This window comes from Tachypleus tridentatus, chromosome 7 (assembly GCF_004210375.1).
Source record: "Tachypleus tridentatus isolate NWPU-2018 chromosome 7, ASM421037v1, whole genome shotgun sequence".
In the NCBI taxonomy this organism is placed as follows: Eukaryota; Metazoa; Arthropoda; class Merostomata; order Xiphosura; family Limulidae; genus Tachypleus; species Tachypleus tridentatus.
This window is the reverse complement of record NC_134831.1, coordinates 106,943,392-106,967,939: the sequence shown is the minus strand read 5'-3', so window position 1 is coordinate 106,967,939 and position 24,548 is coordinate 106,943,392. Positions and strand designations below refer to the sequence as shown.

The window sequence follows — 24,548 nt, the reverse complement described above, 5'->3', positions numbered from 1 at the left end:
TGTATGTATACCAGTACATGGACATTGTCCTGAAAAGAATCCGAGTAATTCACCGCACTCTGGACATTGTCCTGAAAAGGATCCGAGTAATTCACCCCACTCTGGATATTGTCCTAAAAAGGATCCGAGTAATTCACCCCACTCTGGACATTGTCCTAAAAAGGATCCGAGTAATTCATCCCACTTTGACACTAAAGCATTAACTAACACCAATCAACACTGCATGACCATCTAAGTAACGGAAGGAAGAAGAGGTCAAAGAGCATCTGACCTTCCAGGGTACATATGATACCCAAAAACCGAGAGAGAGAGAAAAATCATCTACCGTCAACTTTTAGGCTTTTATTTAACAACTAGCAGTGAAGTTTATCGCCACATTACAATGTACCCAAGAAGGAAAAAAGGAGAACATATTCAACGATATGTTTGTACCGTACGACTGACAGTGTTTTGTAACATAATATTTAATAAGAGGAAAATAGTTTGAACAAAAATGTGTCTAAAAATTCTAATATTGTCTATGTTTCATACTATTTTATAAGATTTGTTCTCATAACGTTTAAAGTAAATATATTAATTTAAATTCTTTTTGTTGCTACAATTGAATATATTACTTTAAGTAATATTAACAAAAAATAACATTGTTTCAGATGTGTTTCTTGTTAATGAACGAGTGTATAAAATAATATTTACATTAATACGACAGCTGTTAGATGATTCATCTCGTGTTGTGGTCTTGTCTGTTGTAACATATAGTGTACAGCTGTGAGAACAATATACCGTATTTGAGGTAATTTTAGACGGAAGTTTTTTAAATACTTTGAAAGATCCCCACGTGTTTTCCAAGACATAAGTGATTGGTCAAGTCAAGCCGTTAGCTCAGGATCTACTGAAGTCGATCTCTTATACATATCGTTATCTCATTACTTACCAATTACTAGTATTTTGAACAGCATAAAACATTCAATTTAACTAACATTGTCGATATACTGGGGAGTATATGATGTAATTAGCTGTATTTACACAGTGCGTTGAAAACACAAATCGAGCCTGCATCTAAGTATTGGTTATTGAGTCAGGTTTTTTCTTAGAAATGTTTTTCCAATATTAATTTCCAATGTAGCATCTTGCAAGACGTAAAATACGGTATTTAGTGTGCTAGCTGTCCAACAGAGGATTACTTTAATGTGTTTGTATAGAGGATTTTTAGATACTTTTGGTGAAGCAATGGAAAGTAAATTTTGATGCAGGTAATCATAGTGTTATTATTAAACTGGACGAATAGCATTAGCTTAAAATATACCACTGAACTTTTATATAAGACACTATTCTGAAAACAAGAAAATAGATTTCTTTAGAAATTTATTGTATGAGGTTTTATTGACAAAGTTTTGTTTGAATTTCGCGCTAAGCTGCTCCAGGGCGACCTGCGCGATATTGACAAAGTAAAGAAATTAACATAACTGTTAAATATGACTATATTTTGTGACGTGTTCTGCTACACCATTGGATGAACGTGTCAATGATGTAATGTTAAGAGTTTTACAAGCATAATGTTTATTGGTTAGGCTTCACAAATATATCAATAGTGACGAAAAAAGTCATTTTAAAATATTATCAGTAATATATCTTATAATGAAGTGATTTTTCTTTTGTGAGAGAAGCTGTGGAGACTTGCTGAGGTGGCATCGTATGTACAGGATATTATACTTGTTGTGATGTTCCTGTGAGAGAAGCTGTGAAGATTTGTCGATATGGCATCGTATGTACAGGATATTATACTTGTTGTGATGTTCCTGTGAGAGAAGCTGTGAAGACATGCTGAGGTGGCATCGTATGTACAGGATATTATACTGGTTGTGATGTTCCTGTGAGAGAAGCTGTGAAGATTTGTCGATATGGCATCGTATGTACAGGATATTATATTTGTTTGTGACGTTCCTCCGGCCTATTGTTGTTTTTCTGGTGTTCGACTTGGTTTTGGATTAGGAAAGTAGATTGACTGGTGGAACGTTGGGGTGAAAAAGTAAGCGAATACCACTGTTAATACTACAGTTTTCACGTAGAATGTCATTATCAATAAACATATATAATAGAAATGATTCCTGTTTTTGTTTACCAACCGTAAAGCTGACATTGGTGTATTTGAGGCCACACGATGGATAGAAACATGAATTCTAACATTAGTTCTCGATGTCACCAGTTTCTCAACGAATGTAAATGAGTTTGAAGCCTCTTATAAACAAAGCAGTTGCCTACACAAATATTTAAAAATATTTATAATCATCACATGATTGTAGAATAAAAGATCGGCTTGATGAAACCTTAGATTTTAATATCAAATATTAGATAATGTGATGATTACTTTCCTTCTGGCTAACTTCAACAAACCTTTATATCCGAGATACCTCTAACAGATAATGTGATGATTACTTTCCTTCTGGCTAACTTCAACAAACCTTTATATCCGAGATACCTCTAACAGATAATGTGATGATTACTTTCCTTCTGGCTAACTTCAACAAACCTTTATATCCGAGATACCTCTAACAGATAATGTGATGATTACTTTCCTTCTGGCTAACTTCAACAAACCTTTATATCCGAGATACCTCTAACAGATAATGTGATGATTACTTTCCTTCTGGCTAACTTCAACAAACCTTTATATCCGATAGCTTATGGTTCGTATCCAGTTGAGGAAAAACCTTTCTTTGCAATTTTAATAAAATGGCATGTTTTGTTTCGACATCAAAGTTGAAATGAAATATTACTGAATCAATATGTATTCTAAATATGGTATTTAACATTATTTCTTTATAATTGAGTAAAAGAAATAAAATCAAACTGTAACAATAGGTACTATACACAATTAAAGTTATCTAGGTTTTTAACATTATAACAAACCTGTCTAATATTCACTGGTTCTAAAGAGTTTCTTGTTATTAACAATAAATATGAACGACTGAATGTTTCATTTCTCCGATATGACAGAACAGTATAAATATCTGAATACTTTACTTGTTATAAGAACAAAACCACATTGGTCTGTCTGCTGATTTTACTGTGGACAATACAACTCCGGATATTATAGTCCCTTGAGGAACTATCTGAAGACAGCTGTTTGCTATAAGAACAAAACCACTTTGGTCTGTCTGCTGATTTTACTGTGGACAATACAACTCCGGATAATATAGTCCCTTGAGGAACTATCTGGAGACAGCTGTTTGTAAAAAGAACAAAACCACACTGGTCTGTCTGTTGATTTTACTGTGGACAATACAATTCCGGATATCATAGTCCCTTGAGGAACTATCTGAAGACAGCTGTTTGTTTTAAGTACAAAACCTTGGGAGTTGCAAAACTTACTCTGAGTAGAAAGGAAACAGCAGACAATTAAGACACCTTATAAGTGACAAATGTTAGATTAAACTAACCAACCATTGATAAGTTACTCAATATTCAGCTGCTAAATGTCATCATGATAACTCCATGAGTTATTTATTAATCCTAGGATTAACTGTATTATCATTCTTAGCTATTTTTAACTCTGTACATTTATGGATGTATAATGTTATACTAGTTAGGATAAGTTGACGAAATTAATTACTTTTAATTACAGCTAGCTGGGCAGTTTGATGTTCTGGTCAATTGTGCAGGAATGGGGTCAAAGCAGCTGTTCGACGACAAATACTTGACACTGATGCTCGGACAAATAAATCAGGGTAGTTCTATGACACTTTTGTTAACTTAGAGGGTGGAACAGTGAATAGAGAAAAAATATATATACTACATATTTTATATACATAATAAGTAAAACGACATGATATTTATACTACATATTTTATATACATAATAAGTAAAACAACATGATATTTATACTACATATTTTATATACATAATAAGTAAAACGTCATGATATTTATACTACATATTTTATGTACATAATAAGTAAAACGACATGATATTTATACTACATATTTTATATACATAATAAGTAAAACGACATATTTATACTTCATATTTTATATACATAATAAGTAAAACGACATATTTATACTTCATATTTTATATACATAATAAGTAAAACGACATGATATTTCGGTGAAAATACGAGTTATCATTTCTATATTAAATGATGCACATTTAGAAAGGTAGTTAATGTTTGACAGATTCGTAATAATAATCTCTGTCAGGAATATTACCTTCAATGTTGTTCAATAGTTAGTGTATTTTAATCCATCAGAAATGTTACTTTCCCTCGTTGGTTTTCGGTTTTACAAAACTAAAATCAGGGTTTTTAAAAAAAACACACACATAGAAATGTTACTTATATTTAATAAAGTTGAAATACTGTTATATACTTTTTTCCTCCTTCAAATCCCCCAAAGACCGAATAAAAAATGTAGTGTTACAAAATACAATAGATCTAATACTAACGTCTTATAACAAATGTAATTAATTATAATTGTGCTTAGAAACGAAGTTCACATAATAGTAATTGTTAATGTAAAGAGTTTTGTTCTCAGTAAGTTAATACAAGATGAAGTAAACACTAAATAAAGTTTTAAGTATCAACAGGCTGCTTGGTTTATCACATGTTCATCAACTTGCATAGAAGCTGACTTGCACTTAAATAATATATATATATATATACACATATATCAAGTCATAATATTGTTTACTTCACAATCAGATTTTTGTAAACTGTACGTCATTAAAAGTTTTACTAACCCTTTTTTTCTCAAAACAATTTTAATTTAAAAAGTTGTTTTTACAGTGCTGATGACTGATTGTTGCTCCAATGATGTTTTTACATAAATGTTGTGAGTTTGTACACAACAGTAATGACCATTTATATTCATTGTTAAAAAATAAGTTAACTTTGTTTATCAATACAATAAATTATTATTTTTTGTTACCTCAGGTTTGTGTTTTGGTAAACGCTCCTGAGGAAGTTGTAAAGCGAAACGTTGATTGTTTAATTAAATATGAACAATATTTTGGTCATTTATTTCTAGTATTAATACTTTCTATAGATAGATATGTACTACAGAAATCAAATACATTTATTTCATAGTTCTTAAAGTGTGCTGAAATAATTCCTTAGAATAATTTCTTGTGTGTTTATACCTGTACCTTCTGCAGTCGGTGCTTTTGTGAGTGTACCTAAGCTAAATTATATAATTCAGGTGAGAATCATTTAAGATGTTCATAATACATCTTTTTAGAAAGCCGAAATTTTATAGACTGAATCGGACTTAGACCTTTCTGTTCGCGTCGAGAAAGAGACAATAAAGTTGAATCTTGTAACACAGAGACAATAAAGTTGAATCATGGAACACAAAAGGTATAAAATAATTATAATAACCTAATTTTATAAGGTTACTATTAAAAGTTTCTGTATTAACTTTATTTAAAAATACGTTTCAAAATATTCATGTGACTTTGTTTATCAATGCTGAAGTCATGTCTTTCGAAACAGCATGTGTACTGTGTGATGTTAAACCTAAAATATTTCATATTATCAGTACTTATTTTGTTTATCGATATGCATATGATGTTTCATCTTTTGTTTTATATTATAAGTTGCATATCAAATGAAACTATGGTCACATCGAAACAGACACACGTAAATTAATTCTCTGATTTTTGTTTATAAAATGATAAATTGTTACATTAGATGAAACTTTTAATATAATGTTCAGATCGAAATTACAGATACTTTTAGACCACTATTAATCTTTTAGCTCTAAATATCTGAATATTCACATGTTACTCGTACAGTCGTACTTAGTTCTGCATAAGGTCGAACCGGGTGCGACCTATAGATCAGCTTGTGCATTGGAAGATCCAAGATTCATGTCACGATATACTACTGATTGCTGAAAACTCCAGTTGTGATACGTTTTGATAGAAACATATAATCCCAATATTCGGTTAAGAGTAACTGAATAGACAGCGGTTACTACTGTCTGGCTGTCCTTCATCTAGTAATCATTTACAAGCCAGTGATAGCTATGGCTAAAGTTTTGGGGATCTGTCCTAGTTCTTTCACCCATGTATTGCAAAAGATGTCATCAGGATTGAAAATATCAAATACTTACATAAGTACCTTTATTACCACTTCTTAACTTAACCATAAACTGATACTTAACCTACAAAAGTACACATGTATTTACTTATTAACTACATACTAAAACATAACCTTACAACAAAAGTACTTTAATACTTTTCTTTCAAACTTCATATGTGGACTTGATTTTTATATAAACATGATAACATTCTTTGTAACATATCACATTGAATCATCGTCCCATATAAATTCTGAAAATTGATTAACCAACTTAATAAGATATGGTTTAATCACACAGTTTGTTTGTTGTTGAACAGTTGATGGTTGTCTTCTTTACTCCGAATGACAACATCTACATGTATGTACACAGCTTGTTTCAATATTCTGATCATGTATAGTGCTACAGTCCTTCAGATCAATTACTTTATCAATTTCTTGTTGAACAGTTGATGGTTGTCTTCTTTACTCCGAATGACAACGTCTTCATATATGCACACAGCTTGTTTCAATATTCTGATCATGTATAGTGCTACAGTCCTTCGGATCAACCTTTACTTTATCAATTTCTTGTTGAACAGTTGATGGTTGTCTTCTTTACTCCGAATGACAACATCTACATGTATGTACACAGCTTGTTTCAATATTCTGATAATGTATAGTGCTACAGTCCTTCAGTTCAACCTTTACTTTATCAATTTCTTGTTGAACAGTTGATGGTTGTCTTCTTTACTCCGAATGACAACATCTACATGTATGTACACAGCTTGTTTCAATATTCTGATAATGTATAGTGCTACAGTCCTTCAGATCAACCTTTACTTTATCAATTTCTTGTTGAACAGTTGATGGTTGTCTTCTTTACTCCGAATGACAACATCTACATGTATGTACACAGCTTGTTCCAATATTCTGATCATGTATAGTGCTACAGTCCTTCAGATCAACCTTTACTTTACTGCCTCACGTGTTACCATTTAATTACACCTATTATTAGGCTGCGTTACAGCAGCCAATAAGGGTTTGTAAATGTGACAATATCTGGAATACATTTGATCTAATTCGATGTAAAATCCAGAGAATTTGCTTCCTTCTTCTATTTATTTGTATTCTGTTTTCAGAGTATAGGGGCATTTCTGTCGATACTCAAAGATCCGTCTCCCGGTAACATAGTGGTATGTCTGCGAAACTTTTAACGCTTGAAACCGAATTACAATACTCGTGGTGGGCAAAGCACAGATAGCTCATTTGCAGTTTTGTGTTTAACTACAAACAATTAAACAAACAAAAACTTGGAAGTCTTCTGATGATTGTCAGGGCATACTAATAGTGCATAGAGGCCCTTGACTATCATTACAGGTGTTGGTCTTGGTTTCTATAAAACTATAGTTCATTTTTAGCATCGAATTTTACTGCTAAGTGGGGGGAAAGGTAATTCATCAATTATATTATGCAGTTTTTTCAACTACACCGAACTTTTCTGTTAATGGGTAATACAGGCATCAGATAAGACATGTTAATAACCTGAAGCTACAGGCATCAGATAAGACATGTTAATAACCTGAAGCTACAGTCATCAGATAAGACATGTTAATAATCTGAAGCTACAGTCATCAGATAAGACATGTTAATAATCTGAAGCTACAGTCATCAGATAAGACATGTTAATAACCTGAAGCTACAGGCATCAGATGAGACATGTTAATAATCTGAAGCTACAGTCATCAGATGAGACATGTTAATAACCTGAAGCTACAGGCATCAGATAAGATATGTTAATAATTTGAAGCTACAGTCATCAGATGAGACATGTTAATAACCTGAAGCTACAGTTATCAGATGAGACATGTTAATAACCTGAAGCTACAGTCATCAGATAAGACATGTTAATAATCTGAAGCTACAGGCATCAGATAAGACATGTTAATAATCTGAAGCTACAGGCATCAGATAAGACATGTTAATAATCTGAAGCTACAGGCATCAGATAAGACATGTTAATAATCTGAAGCTACAGGCATCAGAGAAGACATGTTAATAATCTGAAGCTACAGTCATCAGATAAGACATGTTAATAATCTGAAGCTACAGGCATCAGATAAGACATGTTAATAACCTGAAACTACAGTCATAAGATAATATATGTTAATAATCTGAATCTACAGGCATCAGATAAGACATGTTAATAATCTGAAGCTACAGACATCAGATAAGACATGTTAATAATCTGAAGCTACAGGCATCAGATAAGACATGTTAATAATCTGAAGCTACAGGCATCAGATAAGACATATTAATAATCTGAAGCTACAGTCATCAGTGAAGACATGTTAATAATCTTCAACTACAGACATCATATAAGACATGTCAAATATTGACCTTCATTTTGCGACAAATATAGTGAGTGAATTGGAGGAGGATAGAAAACTTATAGTTGGTGTTTGTAGTCAGTGTTACTACTTCATTCTTAGATCTAGTTGATTTACCTTCATTTTGCGACAAATATAGTGAGTGAATTGGAGGAGGATAGAAAACTTATAGTTGGTGTTTGTAGTCAGTGTTACTACTTCATTCTTAGATCTAGTTGATTTACTTCTAGAAATGATACCTTCTTCAAAAGGTCATGAACAACCAGTTAACCTTTACAGTTTGCATGAATATTATGATATCACAGATCAGGTCATGACAGTTTGTTGCGACACTGCTTTATCTGAAACAGGTCGGTGGCCCAACATGGCCAGGTGAGTTAAGGCGTTCGACTCGTAATCTGAGGGTCGCGGGTTCGAATCCTCATTGCACCAAACATGCTCGCCCTTTCAGCCGCGGGGGTGTTATATTACGGTCAATCCCGCTATTCGTTGGTAAAAGAGTAGCCCAATAATTGGCGGTGGGTGGTGATGACTAGCTGCCTTCCCTCTAGTCTTACACTGCTAAATTAGGGATGGCTAGCGCAGATAGTCCTCGAGTAGCTTTGCGCGAAATTAAAAAATACAAAAACAAAACAAGAAAAAAAACTGAAACAGATCAGAAAAATAGAGCGATTGCCACTGTTGATTAGAATTCTGGAAAACCTTTACTGTGAGCTACACATTTCCCAAGTGATGTAGGCTTTAACAGAACAAAAGAGTAAAGGTCTAAGGAGAAAAATGTAACAACTTTTGAAACAAATTTAGCCTGAAATGTGCCATGAGGCAAATAAGATGAAAAATCTCATTAAGTTTCTTTGTCACTTGATTCAAACAGGTTCTCAGATGTTTGAACTGACACAAAATGTCTGAGATTATGTAAGCATGCACTCAGAGTAGACACATTTTAGAGAAGAGATTACAAGTATCTATGTCAACCACCTTGTATACATTGTACCAACTGTGCACTAATGCATAAATCTATAACAACAACATAAATTTCATATGAAATTATATATAATGATATACATATGAACTTCAGTAATAAATTTTATTGAATAAAGAAAGAACTGAACCACACACTACATCACAGATGTTTATACTTTGAAGATTCAACTAAATACCAAATCCATATATACATCAGTATCTCGTGATAACAAATCAACGAGCAAGTTATGTGTCCATATATTTATATATGTTAAGTCAAGTAAAGTAAGAGTTTCTTAATGATTGTTTCACTATACAGAACAGCAGTGTTTTGTATCGTTTTAATAATTATTTGTTTGGTTTTGTTCACAGTGGACTCTTTTTATCTTGTACGAAGTCAGCTTAATGTTTGTTTAAAAGTAATCCTACATGAGTTAAATATTGTCTGTTATTCATTATGAACTAAATAAAATTTTTCATAATTTATCAGGTCATCTCATAAGTCATGTCCGAAATTTCAATACAGAAAGTGCATCATCATTTCTGTCTTTGTAGATGGTTTTAATGACTAGAATATGTCGTAGAACGTGTATAAAATTGTTCAGACAAATAAAAGAAACTAACCCAACTCTACTTTTTCAGATCATTAATCAAATAAACCCTTACGAAGATGGATGTGTCTGAGGAACACATTAGGTATATTATGATTTATGAGTTTAATAAAGGCAAAAGTGCAGCAGAAACCACAAAAAAACATTCAAGGTGTTTATGGTGCGGAGTCTCTCAATGAAAGTAAACGTCGAACGTAGTTTCAGAAGTTTATATCAGGTGACTACAGCTTAAGTTTAATGATGATTTGCTGCTGGCTGCACTTGATGAAGACTGTGCTGTAACATTTGAAGAACAAGCACAGAAGCTTAATTCAACCAATTCACTGTCATCTGCAACAACGTGGAAGCCAACCTTAGAACATGAAAGAACATTTGCACTTCTCTGCACTCTTATGAACGTAACTGACCTTTTTTGGACAGTTTAGTGACTGGAGATGAAAAATGGATATATTATAAAAATGTTAAGAGGCGCACACAATGATAATTGTTGTAAATCAGTATGAATTCTAGAATTGAAAACTAACATTACAATTCCTTCCTTATGAAACTCAGTCTGTCTTATTCTAGTATGTATCAAACTGTTAGTAATGTTTACTAATGCTCTAGACACGCTTTTAATTTCCTGTTCATGTAATTCAAGTGTCTGGTTTAATGAATTCATTATAGTCATCTGTTCACCTATTAAATGAATCATTTCTCTGGATACTTGTCTTTGATGTTCTACTTTCTTATTTAATTCACGTAAATCATCTGTGGTTGTGGTTCAGAACAAAACTTTCAGAACATTTCCACCTACATCTATTAAATCACGTTTCTGTTGAGTCAAATCTGAAATCTAAACGTTATCTTTAATATCCTTTAATCCTAATAACAAATCTTCTATCTCAATAAGATGTCGTCTAACTAAGATCTTATACTTCTGAATTAACCCTTCCTGTAAAATCCTTACTAAAATACAACAGTTAAACAACTTACAGACTCAGTTTGTTTTATAAAACAATTTTTTGCTATGTGGCCAACCTTACCACACTTAAAACACTGCAAGTCCTCGCACTTATTTTGTCCGTTTCGCCAGTTTACTGTTTCATATTTACTCTTACTTGTCATACTTATTACAGACTGCTTGTGTTTGTATATCTGTTGGTTTCTTGTTTCCTCGATTAAATCTAATAAGGTTGCTCGTTGGGTATTGGATTCATTAACATCACTCCGAGCTCTATCGCTAAGCGACCTTCGCTCAAACTCAGACTTTAGTGTATCTTGGATCATCATATAATCTAAGTTCTACGTAATCTATTACCTTGCTCTTGTAGCTTATGTCCAAACACTCGAACAGACTCGCCTTTTTCTTAATTCATATATCGTAATTGTGCCATGATTGTGCTTGGCGTTTCTCGTTTACCATATTCCTCTGTTAGCATACATGTTACAAACTGAAAATCTACAGTTTCACGCAATGCCTCAATGAAACGTTTTGCTTTTCCTGCTGTTCTTAGTCTCAAAATGTCTGATTTCTGTGCGTCAGTCCAACCAGATATTCTAACAGCTTCATTTAATACATCTATAAAACTTTCGACATCCTCGTCGAGCTTACAGTGAAAAAAAAGGTATTGTGTCCGTTAAGTGTGTAGTGCCTCACGAACCTACTTGAGTGAGTGGATCTGGCACAGCTTCCACATTATCATCATCCCTTCTGGTAGTAGTAGTGTCTAGTGCCTTACGAACCTACTTGAATGAGTGGATCTGGCACAGCTTCCACATTATCATCAGCTCTTCTGATAGTAGTAGTGTTTAGTGCCTTACAAACCTACTTGAGTGGGTGTATGTGGCACAGCTTCCACATTGTCATAAGCTCTTCTGGTAGTTGTGGTGTCTATGCCAGCAGTAGCCACAGTTACTTATTTAATATTATTTTCTACTTACACTACTTATAGAACCTTAAACTAACTTCTCTACCTCAATTTCTTTCTTTATTTTAACCAACATGTTGTTAGTTACTCCAAAAATATCCAAAAAACTTCACCAATCACGTCACGGTGAGGAGGCAGGCCGAGTGGTTGGTTGAACTTAGCTGTTGGAACTTTGACTGATAGTACGTGTTGTTACACGACTTATTTATTTTTAAGTGAAGATGTAGTGGGTGAATGGAGCACACAGATACTAACTCGAGACTAACTGCCTTCCTTCTAGTCTTACACTGCTAAATTAGGGACGGGTAGCGCAGATAGCCCACCTTTAGCTATGCGCGAAATTCAAACCAAACCACGTCGATAGAACAGCAGAATTGGTTGTCATAAAATGGTAAATAAAGATAAATTATTGTTAATTAAGAGCTTGAAATCATTGATGTTGAATATAAGTACAGTTTTCAAAGGTATTAAAGATATACCGCTGATGTATTTTCAAGGTAGCTGATGGGGGAATAATCTTCCAAAACTGATACTTATCAAATACAGTTGACGAACTAACCGATAGATTGGACTCGATATTTGTTTTTAGTATTTTAAACGATTTATCTACTGAGTAATTAAGAAAGATAAATTAATTGCGGAAACACTAAATATTTTAAAATCCTGTATGGATATAGGTTGACGTACCATAACGAGTAGAAGACAACTAATACACAATTTATAGATACATAACATAGAGTAGGAAACTGTCCAATGACTTTGTATTTAGTTATTGAATATCCAGTTCGTTATCTCAATAAGCAAACCACTTGACCATTGTACAGGGTATCCAGGGTTCGATACCAACCTTACTAGTAAGTGATGTAGGGGTGAAGTTTGTAGAGCACCTGCATAATGTACCACAGATAATATCACATAAAAATAAAATTACCACACCAAGAAGCTTTATTCCAATGAGAGGACAAGACTTTATTATAGTAACACACATACTAAAACATATACAATCTTAAATTCATTTGAAAAATGAAACTTGAATAAAATTCTGTGTTTCTTCAGACAGAACAGTGTAAAAATAATACATATAGTGTCTTCTTCACGGAGAATAATAGAATAATCAAGTATGTGTTGATAAACCAGGAAGCTACGGAGGGAAAGAAAATACAGCAATACATTACTTCTAATTGTACTACAGTTGGTCAGCTGCATAAATGATACACGTAAAGCAATGTTTCTAATATTGTATTTTTATATTGTACTGATTTCTGATTTGAGTGGCAAAGAAGATATGGTGAATAATGGGAGATTTTTAATTTTATATTATTGGACTAAGTGAGAAATATAAACCAGTATAAATAAAAAGAGCCAGCAAAATCATAATAAACAAATTTTATCATGAACCACGGTTGTGTTTCATAAAATGGATTACAACAAAACCATATAGAATGTGACGACGAAAAACAACATAAATAGTAAATATTCAATTCAGTTAAAACACTTTAAACCCTTTGTTGTTTATTACTAAGACTATACACATATAAAAATATGTAAAAATAAAAGCAGTTCAAAACGACCCATTTAAAAATGTTAAATATAAGGTGAAAGAAGAATTATCAGCCCATAACAGATAAATATATTTATATATAACATGTAGATACTAAATGCTTTCTACATTATACACTCGGTCACCTCTAGTGGCACAGTGGTACATCTATGAATTTATAACGCTAGACACCGAGTTTCGATACCCGTGGTCCCCATGTAATTTTGTGTTTAATTCTAAACAAACGGTGTTTTTAAGTAACCAGCCCCTATATTATATATGAAGAGAAGTAGTAAATATATCAATACACATAATATCAAATTTTATTACACACATGGTAGAATAATTACTTTAAAATACACGAAGAAATATTTATAGTGACATTTTAGTCTTACATGTTTTATTTGAAAGACTGCTATTGTACTTGTAAAATGTTATACTCACGTAGTGGAGGTTGTGTCTTGTATATAGTTTTCCTTTACTATACATACATAATGTCGTTACACGGCAGCTATTAATGCTCACTATATTCTCAAACAAATCTCCATCTGCAGTTTAATATTTTATTTTTCAAACAAATGCGATCAAATAGTTAAGAGTACAGTAAATCATCACGAACCGTATCAAGTCAACTAGGTATTAGTTATGTGTATTATCATTACAATGTATAAAGTTTGCTACCTTACCCAGTAATCCTTTGCTCATAATCCAGTATACAAAATAAGTAAAAACTGAGAATTTAAAAATCTGCAAATAGACGCCATGAAAGAATTAGGAAAGAAGGTTCATTTTGAAAACACCAAATATAATTAAAGGTAAAAGCATGGAACCAAAATAAGGGTTTCTAGTTTCAGTAAATAATATTTAAAGTATCTCCAATCCGGTTTCCTTGTTTTGTTTACAATCCATATTTACATATTTTTAAATTCTTATTTTTATATTTATTTTGTCTTAACAAGTACAGCAAACAATATAGTTTATTTGCCACAAAAGACAGTCGTTTTTACTGGAGAGTTCTGTTTGAAGTTCTTGTGAATTTCTTGTAAGATTGGCTGTATTGAGATACTCTTCAGTTTGTTACTATTGTGTTCCAAAGAGTAAATATCACGTCGCTCAGTCACTCAATCTTTCAACTTGTACACGAAAAATTTCTGTAAAACCATCTAACAAATATTATGTAAAACCTAATCATATGCCACAGAGGACAAAGAAACTTCCTTTTGTCAAGAACAAACAAAATGAAAAATGTCACAATGATATATGGAAGAAACTGGAAGGGATGTTTCATTTTACAATATTTAATTTAAGGGTGAGGACAGAAGTTTAGTTAAAATAATTTATTTGTTATTCATTAAATTTGAATGTTATATGAGCAAAACAAATGGCTTTTTAGGGTTTTGCAAAATGGATTTATTTACACGTAACATTTGAAATTAAAATATATTAATAAGTTTTACTTTTCGCAAAATTGTAAAAATGAAATTTAATCGTTTAAAATAACGACAACTCTATTAAACATGGACTTCATTTTAAAATAAAATGCATTAGTAGGAATTTAATTCGTTGTTTTAGGCCAATCTAACTTTTCTATTGCTGGAGGTCTTGTACTTTCCCAAAAATGATGTTTCTTCAATTATAAAATAAAAGTTTATTTAGTACTTGTAGAAGAAAGTTCGTTAATTCTAAACTAGTTTTGTAGATACATATAAAATAATATTACACTGTCTTAACAAAAGGTATAGTACATAAGTGGAGAAAGATAAGGCTGATTATGTTATTCCTATAAGTAAACACTACACTCTTTGTTCCTCGGTGGTTTAACTAAACGTTTACGGACCTACATTATCAAATTACACTGCTAAATTAGGGGCAGCTAGCGCAGATTGTCCTCATGTAACTTTGTGCGAAATTCAAAACAAACAATTACAGTGAAATATATCGAAACAGTTTAATTGTTTATTCGCTAACAGAGGGGGCTGTTAATACATATAGAGAACTCGATGAAACAAACATCGGAATACCTCAGGATATCGTCTGTAGTTTGTGATTTGGTTTTATTTATCTGTCCTGTTTTTGTTTCTCTTTTATATTTGGTTGGATTTATACAAAGTTTCGTCTAAAGTATGATATAGTTTGCGTTTAGTGGTGTGAATCCGTACCGCTGGGGTCTCACTGGCTGGTTAATACATCAGAAACCTTTTGACGTATTAACTATATTGCTAGTGTTTGACGAGAGACCTCTTTAACGCCTGAGATGACATATGTAATGTGACTAACATATAACACATTCTCCTTTGCTTTCAATTATGCGTTCTTATAATTACCATAACATTAAAAGTATATAAATGTTAATATACTAACTGGAAATAACCAGTCTCAGGATACAAGAAATTATATGAACTGATTTCCCAGTTTTGTTAAACTGAAATAAGTTTTACAGAACTTAAAATTCATTATTTTAACTTGCTATTTTTATTTTTCATGTAAAATTTTGTTCTATTGTTACTATGTCCACTACTATATAAACATTAATGTCAAGAGATAAAGGTTGTCAAACAGCATGCTAACAAGTGTACGTGTTTATCATATATTTGTATATCAGTTCCAAGAAAACACTATTTTATTTTCACAAAAGTTAACATTTTACAAAACTATTATAATTAGCTGCCATTTTTAAAACAAAATATATAAGCTATTAAACTTTCTATATAAAACCTTACATATTTATAATTATTTTAATTCCACTAAACGTTTATTTTGTCGTGTTTTCAGCTTTAAGGTAACAGGGTATCTGTTCCCATAAAGATGATACAAGTTGAAATATCCTGCAATAACATAAAATTAATACTAAACCAATCGTGGTTCTCAACTGCCTGTGATTTGTATGATTAGTTAGTAACAATAAGGTTATTCAAACAATGTATTTTATTGCCTGATTCACTGAAATCCTATTTATCATTAACAACTGAGATGGTAACTGTAAGATTCCCTACGTAGACAAAACTTCCCATCACTTATTAATACATATCTTGAAACACATGAAAGTTTCTAACAGTTAATATTCTAACTACACTTAACTTTCATATATATTATACAATATATATATACAAAACTTCCCATCACTTATTAATACATACCTTGAAACACATGAAAGTTTCTAACAGTTAATATTCTAACTACACTTAACTTTCATATATATTATACAATATATATATACAAAACTTCCCATCACTTATTAATACATACCTTGAAACACATGAACGTTTCTAACAGTTAATATTCTAACTACACTTAACTTTCCTATATATTATACAATATATATATACAAAACTTCCCATCACTTATTAATACATACCTTGAAACACATGAAAGTTTCTAACAGTCAATATTCTAACTACACTTAACTTTCCTATATATTATACAATATATATATACAAAACTTCCCATCACTTATTAATACATACCTTGAAACACATGAACGTTTCTAACAGCTAATATTCTAACTACACTTAACTTTCCTATATATTATACAAGATATATATACAAAACTTCCCATCACTTATTAAAACATACCTTGAAACACATGAAAGTTTCTAACAGTTAATATTCTAACTACACTTAACTTTCCTATATATTATACAATATATATATATACAAAACTTCCCATCACTTATTAATACATACCTTGAAACACATGAAAGTTTCTAACAGTTAATATTCTAACTACACTTAACTTTCCTATATATACCTTGAAACACATGAAAGTTTCTAACAGTTAATATTCTAAACACACAAAACTTCCCAACTTATTTTCATAAAACACATGAAAGTTAACAGTTATTCTAACTACACTTAACTTTCCTATATATTATACAATATATATATATACAAAACTTCCCATCACTTATTAATACATACCTTGAAACACATGAAAGTTTCTAACAGTTAATATTCTAACTACACTTAACTTTCCTATATATTATACAATATATATATATACAAAACTTCCCATCACTTATTAATACATACCTTGAAACCCATGAAAGTTTCTAACAGTTAATATTCTAACTACACTTAACTTTCATATATATTATACAATATATATATACAAAACTTCCCATCACTTATTAATACATACCTTGAAACACATGAACGTTTCTAACAGTTAATATTCTAACTACACTTAACTTTCCTATATATTATATAATATATATATACAAAACTTCCCATCACTTATTAATACATACCTTGAAACACATGAAAGTTTCTAACAGTTAATATTCTAACTACACTTAACTTTCCTATATATTATACAATATATATATATATACAAAACTTCCCATCACTTATTAATACATACCTTGAAACACATGAAAGTTTCTAACAGTTAATATTCTAACTACACTTAACTTTCCTATATATTATACAATATATATATATACAAAACTTCCCACCACACTTAACTTTCCTATATATTATACAATATATATATATATACAAAACTTATTATATATACATACTTATTAATACATACCTTGAAACACATGAAAGTTTCTAACAGTTAATATTCTAACTACACTTAACTTTCCTATATATTATACAATATATATATATACAAAACTTCCCACCACTTATTAATACATACCTTGAAACACATGAAAGTTTCTAACAGTTAATATTCTAACTACACTTAACTTTCCTATATATTATACAATATATATATATAAAACTTCCCATCACTTATTAATACATACCTTGAAACACATGAAAGTTTCTAACAGTTAAAATTCTAACTAACCTTAACTTTCCTATATATTGTACAATGAAACGTCATCATATCCCATTTCTTAAGAACATTTTTTTAGTACTAACTTATGGATGTAATGATAACAAACTGATGATAATGATGATGATGAGAAAGTATATATATTATAAATGAAAGTTGAAGCCTCAGTAGATATTCAAACTCACTCCCACATACATTTGTTTCTTTGTAAATTGAAAGTTTTATAACTTCTTAAGCACTGTATTATTATATTAATATTTATAACACTGTTTATTGTATTATTATATTAATATTTATAACACTGTTTATTGTATTATTATATTAATATTTATAACACTGTTTATTGTATTATTATATTAATATTTATAACACTGTTTATTATATTATTATATTAATATTTATAACACTTTTTATTATATTATTATATTAATATTTATAACACTGTTTATTGTATTATTATATTAATATTTATACTAAAGATTGTTTAATTCATTAATTTTATTGATTTTTGTTGAAGATGAAATACTGTAGTTCAAAACATTCATTACAGATGTTTACATATGTTGCCATGACTACTATTCATTGTCAGTTTTGTTTCTATGTTCTGATTGTTGGCAAAAAGTATTTCTATATAAGATTAAAATAAGCAATAATAGCACACACATCACAGTGTTAAGTAACAATGAAAACTTCCTTATTATTTAAACCAACAAGTTCCATTTTATATACTAGAGACAAATTCTCAGCTCATACTAACCCAGAACAGATGATAATCAGATGTTGCAAGGACTGGAAAATAAGGAGGATGTGGACGTTTCTCCCAGGCTATCTCTTCAATCTTTACAGATGTGATCCTTGCTGTACGGGGCCATCCTGGTGTAACACAATACTTATATGATTAACCAAAGCAGTTCTCTTTCTTTTCAGTGCAACATTCAAACGTTCTAACTATTGACAATAGAAGTCAGATGTAATCTTTACATTGAGTGGCAGCAACTCAAAGTGGATCACACCAACGATATCCTACCAAATGCTTAACAAGGCTTTCCTAAGGTGAAGGTCCATTATGGGCTGTACTTTAGCCAGTTTACCTGCACTGAGCCATTGTCTGAGACACTTAACATTTTTATAACATATCCATTTTTCATGTCCAGTTACTAACCTGTCCAAAAAAAAAGCAAGTTATGTTCATGAAGAGAAGTGCAAATGTCCACTCTTGCTCTAAGGTTGGCTACTGTCAAATCATGGGTAACTCATTTTACAAGTTTTGACACCGTTCCAAGCTGTTGGAGATGACGATGAACGGTCGAATGGTTTGAATTAAGCTTCTGTTCTAGTTCTTCAACTGTTACAGCACAATCCTCATCAGTTGCTGCCAGCGGTAAGTAACCATTAAACTCAACAGGATGACTTGAACGTGGAGCATCACTTAATTCACCTGATCTGATCTTCTAAAACCACCTTCGACATTTTATTTCATTGGGAGACTCCACACCATAAACACCTTGAATGTTTTGTGAAGTTTCTACTGCACCATTGATTTTTTAAACTCATAAAGTATTATATGCTTAATGTGCTCGTCAGACACATCCATCTTCATGAAGGTTTATTTGGTTAATGCTCTGAAAAAGTGGAGTTGGATTAATTTCTTTTATTTGTCTGAAGATTTGTATACATGTCCTACTGCATATATTAATCATTAAAGCCTTCTACAGAGACAGAAATTATGATGCACTTCCTGCATTAAATTTTCAGGCGTTACTTATGAGATGACCCGATACAAATGCAGTTAAAAGGAGCCTTAATAACAAACTGTGTGATAAGTAAATTTTTATTGTTGAGTTATACAAACTGACGTGACTATCATGATACCTATATTAGTCAGTAGACATGTTGTATCTGAAGATGTAATTTCAACACTTTATTGTTTTAAACTTCCTTTTTTAACTACTGTTTTATCGAACAATATTTAAACCAATATAAATCATTGACGTTTACAAAACAAATTATATGTCAATGTGACAAACCTCATTACCAAATTATTGTAAGGATATACAGTCTAAATAAAACAAGGCCAAACTAATATATATGCAAAAACGGCTCGTTTGGGTTGAGAAAATATTTTACATAGAAAATATTTTCGTTGTTCAACCCAAACGTAAAATATTTTGCATATATATTTCTCAACAAGTGGGTTTCTTGACATCACTGAAGGCCAAACTAAGAATGAACAATAAAAAGAAGCAATCAGCTTTTTTATAAATAATATAAAAACAATATGTATACTAAATAATTGCTTTTTTAAATTATTAAGTAATAGTAGACTCTCAAGTTAATTTGTAACATTATGTTTGTTTATATACATTTTGAACAATGTTCTAGTGCTTGTTCATTCTAGCAGACGATATTGCAGTCATTTATTTGTTCAAAAAAGTTTCTGTACACCTCACAAAACTAACAATATTTATACCAAAGGATATCACATCACCTCAAACAAACTGAAAAGTATAATCAAAAGTACAGTATATAAAAACTTTTTATACACTTACCATTATTCTAGTCTACCCTTCTCCATAAATAATCCAGAGTAAGACACAGTCATCTGAACTCATCTTCTTGGATGAAACCAGCCTGAAGAGCTTAATTACTTTCTGGTATATTTTGTGTTATAAACTGTATATGATACATCATTTGTTAACATACACGAGTCTTTCATAAATAAAGTTCAAAGTGTGTAACATTATAGTAACTAACTCAGTTTATTTTAATCAATACCAGCAATATTGTCATACAATTAAAAGTAAACAATGAAAAAGTAAAGATTACCAGAACATTAAGTAATCAAATATAAAGACAAAATGTGGTGATGCATTTCAAGGGGGGAGTAATACATTAAAAACATTCCAATATACACTGTATTCTGACACATATAAAAAATATGATATTATTATCTATAAAAAATTATATAAGGCACATTTTTTAATTTTTTGTTGCATTTTACAACATTTATTCTACTTTTTTAAGTAAAAGTTATCAGCTTATAACTTTTATATATATATATATTACTGACCTTTGACCTTACTATAAGGTTGTTTCCACTGTTCTAAGGCTTGAATATAGTTGATCCACAAGATGACAGACCACAGACAGTTTCAGATGAGTTGTTCATAAGTAGAGAAAGAAGTGGAAGGGATTTTCAACTGGATGTCATACAGACAAACAAGAAAGAAAGAGAGATGTCAATATGGCTAAGTATTATCTTTTTACAAGAAGCTAGAGTTAACTCAATTATCCATGGAGAGATTATCCAGTTTATCTTTTAAAAGAATCCTGAGAATCTCACAAGTTGTTACACAAAACTTCAAAACTAGATTTTACATTCTGTTTTCTACAATTCGAAAACTCAAATAAAACAAAAGGAGAATTTAAATGAATACTGTGAAATCTGTCAGGATGAATATCAGGTCAAACTACATTTCTATTATTTTCATCTTGCTAAGAAATACACAGATATATGTTTTCTTTGTTTTGTATTACCCAGGATGTATATAAATCCAGGATCCCTTTTACCCTCCATTACCACAAATAAGATGTATATATGTATACATATATAACAGAGAATTTTAATTACAAAATTTTAAATGTTTATCATTAACTGTTATTATTTATATAAATCACCTTACTAGTAACAAGGACAGTCTTTGAAATCACTTGATCATAACTCATATGAACTACCTCAAAAGAATTCTATAACCTATTTAATTCATTTTGTTATTAAAGTTACTAACAGTGTAGTTACAGGTAAATTAAACAATGAAAGTAATATAACACAAAGTGTTGAGTAGTTTAACTGATTATAAGTTTCTAACTAAGTTAAACATCCAACGTGTAATAATACAAAGTGTTGAGTAGTTTAACTGATTATAAGTTTACAACTAAGTTAAACATCCAAAGTGTAATAATACAAAGTGTTGAGTAGTTTAACTGATTATAAGTTTCCAACTAAGTTAAACATCCAAAGTGTAATAATACAAAGTGTTGAATAGTTTAACTGATTATAAGTTTACAACTAAGTTAAACATCCAAAGTGTAATAATACAAAGTGTTGAGTAGTTTAACTGATTATGAGTTTCCAACTAAGTTAAACATCCAAAGTGTAATAATACAAAGTGCTGATTAGTTTAACTTATTATAAGTTTACAACTAAGTTAAACATCCAAAGTGTAATAATACAAAGCGTTGAGTAGTTTAAATGATTATAAGTTTCCAACTAAGTTAAACATCCAAAGTGTTGACTATGTTACAATACAATAATTTTTAATACACAAATCAGTGCATATTGTACAACCACAGCTGATATAAAATTGTATATAAATAACCTTTAATAAGTGCAACTGTTTTTCTTCCGTTCTAGAGGACCAGTATTTTGTATATAATACAATCACATCAATTCTAATACATTATACATGTATATATATTATTACTATTTACAAATAAATCTTTAGGTTTTGGATACTTTTCTTAAAACACAGAACAGTTACAATGATTTATGATAATATTATGTTATAGTTTTACTGTAATTACTTGTACTATTTATTTTGTTAACTTTTACTGTACACTAAACTATGTAATCAGTGATAGCTGTAAATAAGTGTGTTGAATTGATAAATCTAAAAGTTATTGCTAAATGAATTTAATAAAGTTATTTTTAATATATTTTTATGATGTATTCAGTGTATTTTACACTATGTGTTTGATTAACAGGCACATAAAACTGTCTTACTTTCATATCTGTACAGTAACAAATTGTTCAGTGTGAACATGTCCAAAATTTGAGACTGAACTGACCAACAGCATTCATTCCTAGTTTCATCCTGGTGACCAGATTGTAAACCTATGTAATTATAACATAAATAATCAGTGTGAATCAGTGCCAGCTAAAGGTCTTCAGTTCTCTCTTCCACCACGTAAACTCTATGTACCTAACATAGTTTACACTTTTAAATCACAATACAGATACCCAAAGGACCTTCTTACGAATGATAAAATAACTCTTTATCGACTAACATTTTCATGACGAAAATAAAGAACTCTGCCTTTTCTACTTATGATTTTATCCCTAATGTTCGTCCTTACCGTTTAAGCCCTGAAGAAATATTTTAAAAGAACTGTCGTTAAATAAAAATATTTATGTTACATCGTCCGACAATAACATTGTTATTCTTAACTAAAATAATTACTTGATCAAAATGGTCGTTATTCTTTACAACTCTACCACATTTAAATTCCTTATTAATACCTATTAATTCATTATCGTCGAACGTGACGAAACATTCCAAAGATACCTGAGAGATCTTAGAAAGAAAAACGTCGTAGACATTTGACTGATGATGAGACGATACCGGGTAAACCATCACAGTATATTAATTTGCTATTGTGGGTTATGTAGATATAATTATCCTAAATTTACTAAAATCACGAACTAAAAGCACAGTTAATTAATAATACAGCAACATGGTATAGGCTATCTATTAACCATTGCACCATTATCTTATACTGAAAAAATATATTTTAGTAAATCCAATACAAAGTATTAATTACGTTATATTTTCTAATCTTACTATTATCTGAAGCACATGGCGTGCATATTTGTATCTATGTGACCGAAATTAGAAATACATTATGTCACTATTTATTAAATGGCACCACACAAAACAATCTATAAAAAATTCCCACTTTGGTATTCTAAATTTAGACAATTATGAAAATAACTACGATACGTACGACAAACCATTGTTTATCAAAAACAGAATTTTAAAGTACTGTACTCGTAACAAGAACTCAACTTTCACTAAAACTAAATCTGAAGGTTTGAATTATATCTTTATTCATGTAATTTATAAATATAGTTTTCAGAAAGGAGTTTAAAAAACTGTTATTTTTTAAATAAACGATATCACACTTAATAGACCAAAAATAACATAGCACCCACACATGTACAGAAACTTCAACGTATACAAAATTCAGTACTAACTTCAGCATATAAAGTACCACGCAGCACCTCAACCACATTCATGCACAAATATGCAAACATAGACACAATATCTGAAAGACTCTTGCATAATTCTCTAAAATATTTCAATAGGAATTGGCATAAAAATGACTTAATGTGTGATCTCGACAGATATCACGTACATGATGTAAATAGTCCTAAATACCTCTCCCCTTTTAACATATATTTAAGAAATGTAACACAAGCTGGCCACTATGCACTAGACACTTAGTCCTTGTTTCTT

General features: G+C 30.7%; 2 long non-coding RNA genes across 7 annotated transcripts; one reads left to right on the top strand and one right to left on the bottom strand.

The window, feature by feature from the left end:
* The first annotated feature begins 1,136 nt into the window (after positions 1-1,136).
* On the top strand, positions 1,137-3,903 carry LOC143258082 (uncharacterized). The gene is made up of 3 exons (XR_013032134.1): positions 1,137-1,250; positions 1,665-2,026; positions 3,623-3,903. It is a non-coding gene; the product is annotated as an uncharacterized LOC143258082 (long non-coding RNA).
* Positions 3,904-12,870: 8,967 nt separating this feature from the next.
* Positions 12,871-24,535, bottom strand: LOC143256340 (uncharacterized). 6 transcript variants are annotated; one of them, XR_013031275.1, is made up of 6 exons: positions 24,448-24,535; positions 23,036-23,146; positions 21,323-21,452; positions 20,802-20,925; positions 19,010-19,874; positions 12,871-13,067 (listed from the first exon to the last, which is right to left on the bottom strand). It is a non-coding gene; the product is annotated as an uncharacterized LOC143256340 (long non-coding RNA). The 6 variants fall into 6 exon arrangements; XR_013031274.1 differs by lacking the exon at positions 24,448-24,535 and adding an exon at positions 24,287-24,433; XR_013031272.1 differs by lacking the exon at positions 24,448-24,535 and adding an exon at positions 23,552-23,882 and having other exon boundaries at positions 12,871-16,291.
* Between the last annotated feature and the right edge of the window lie 13 nt (positions 24,536-24,548).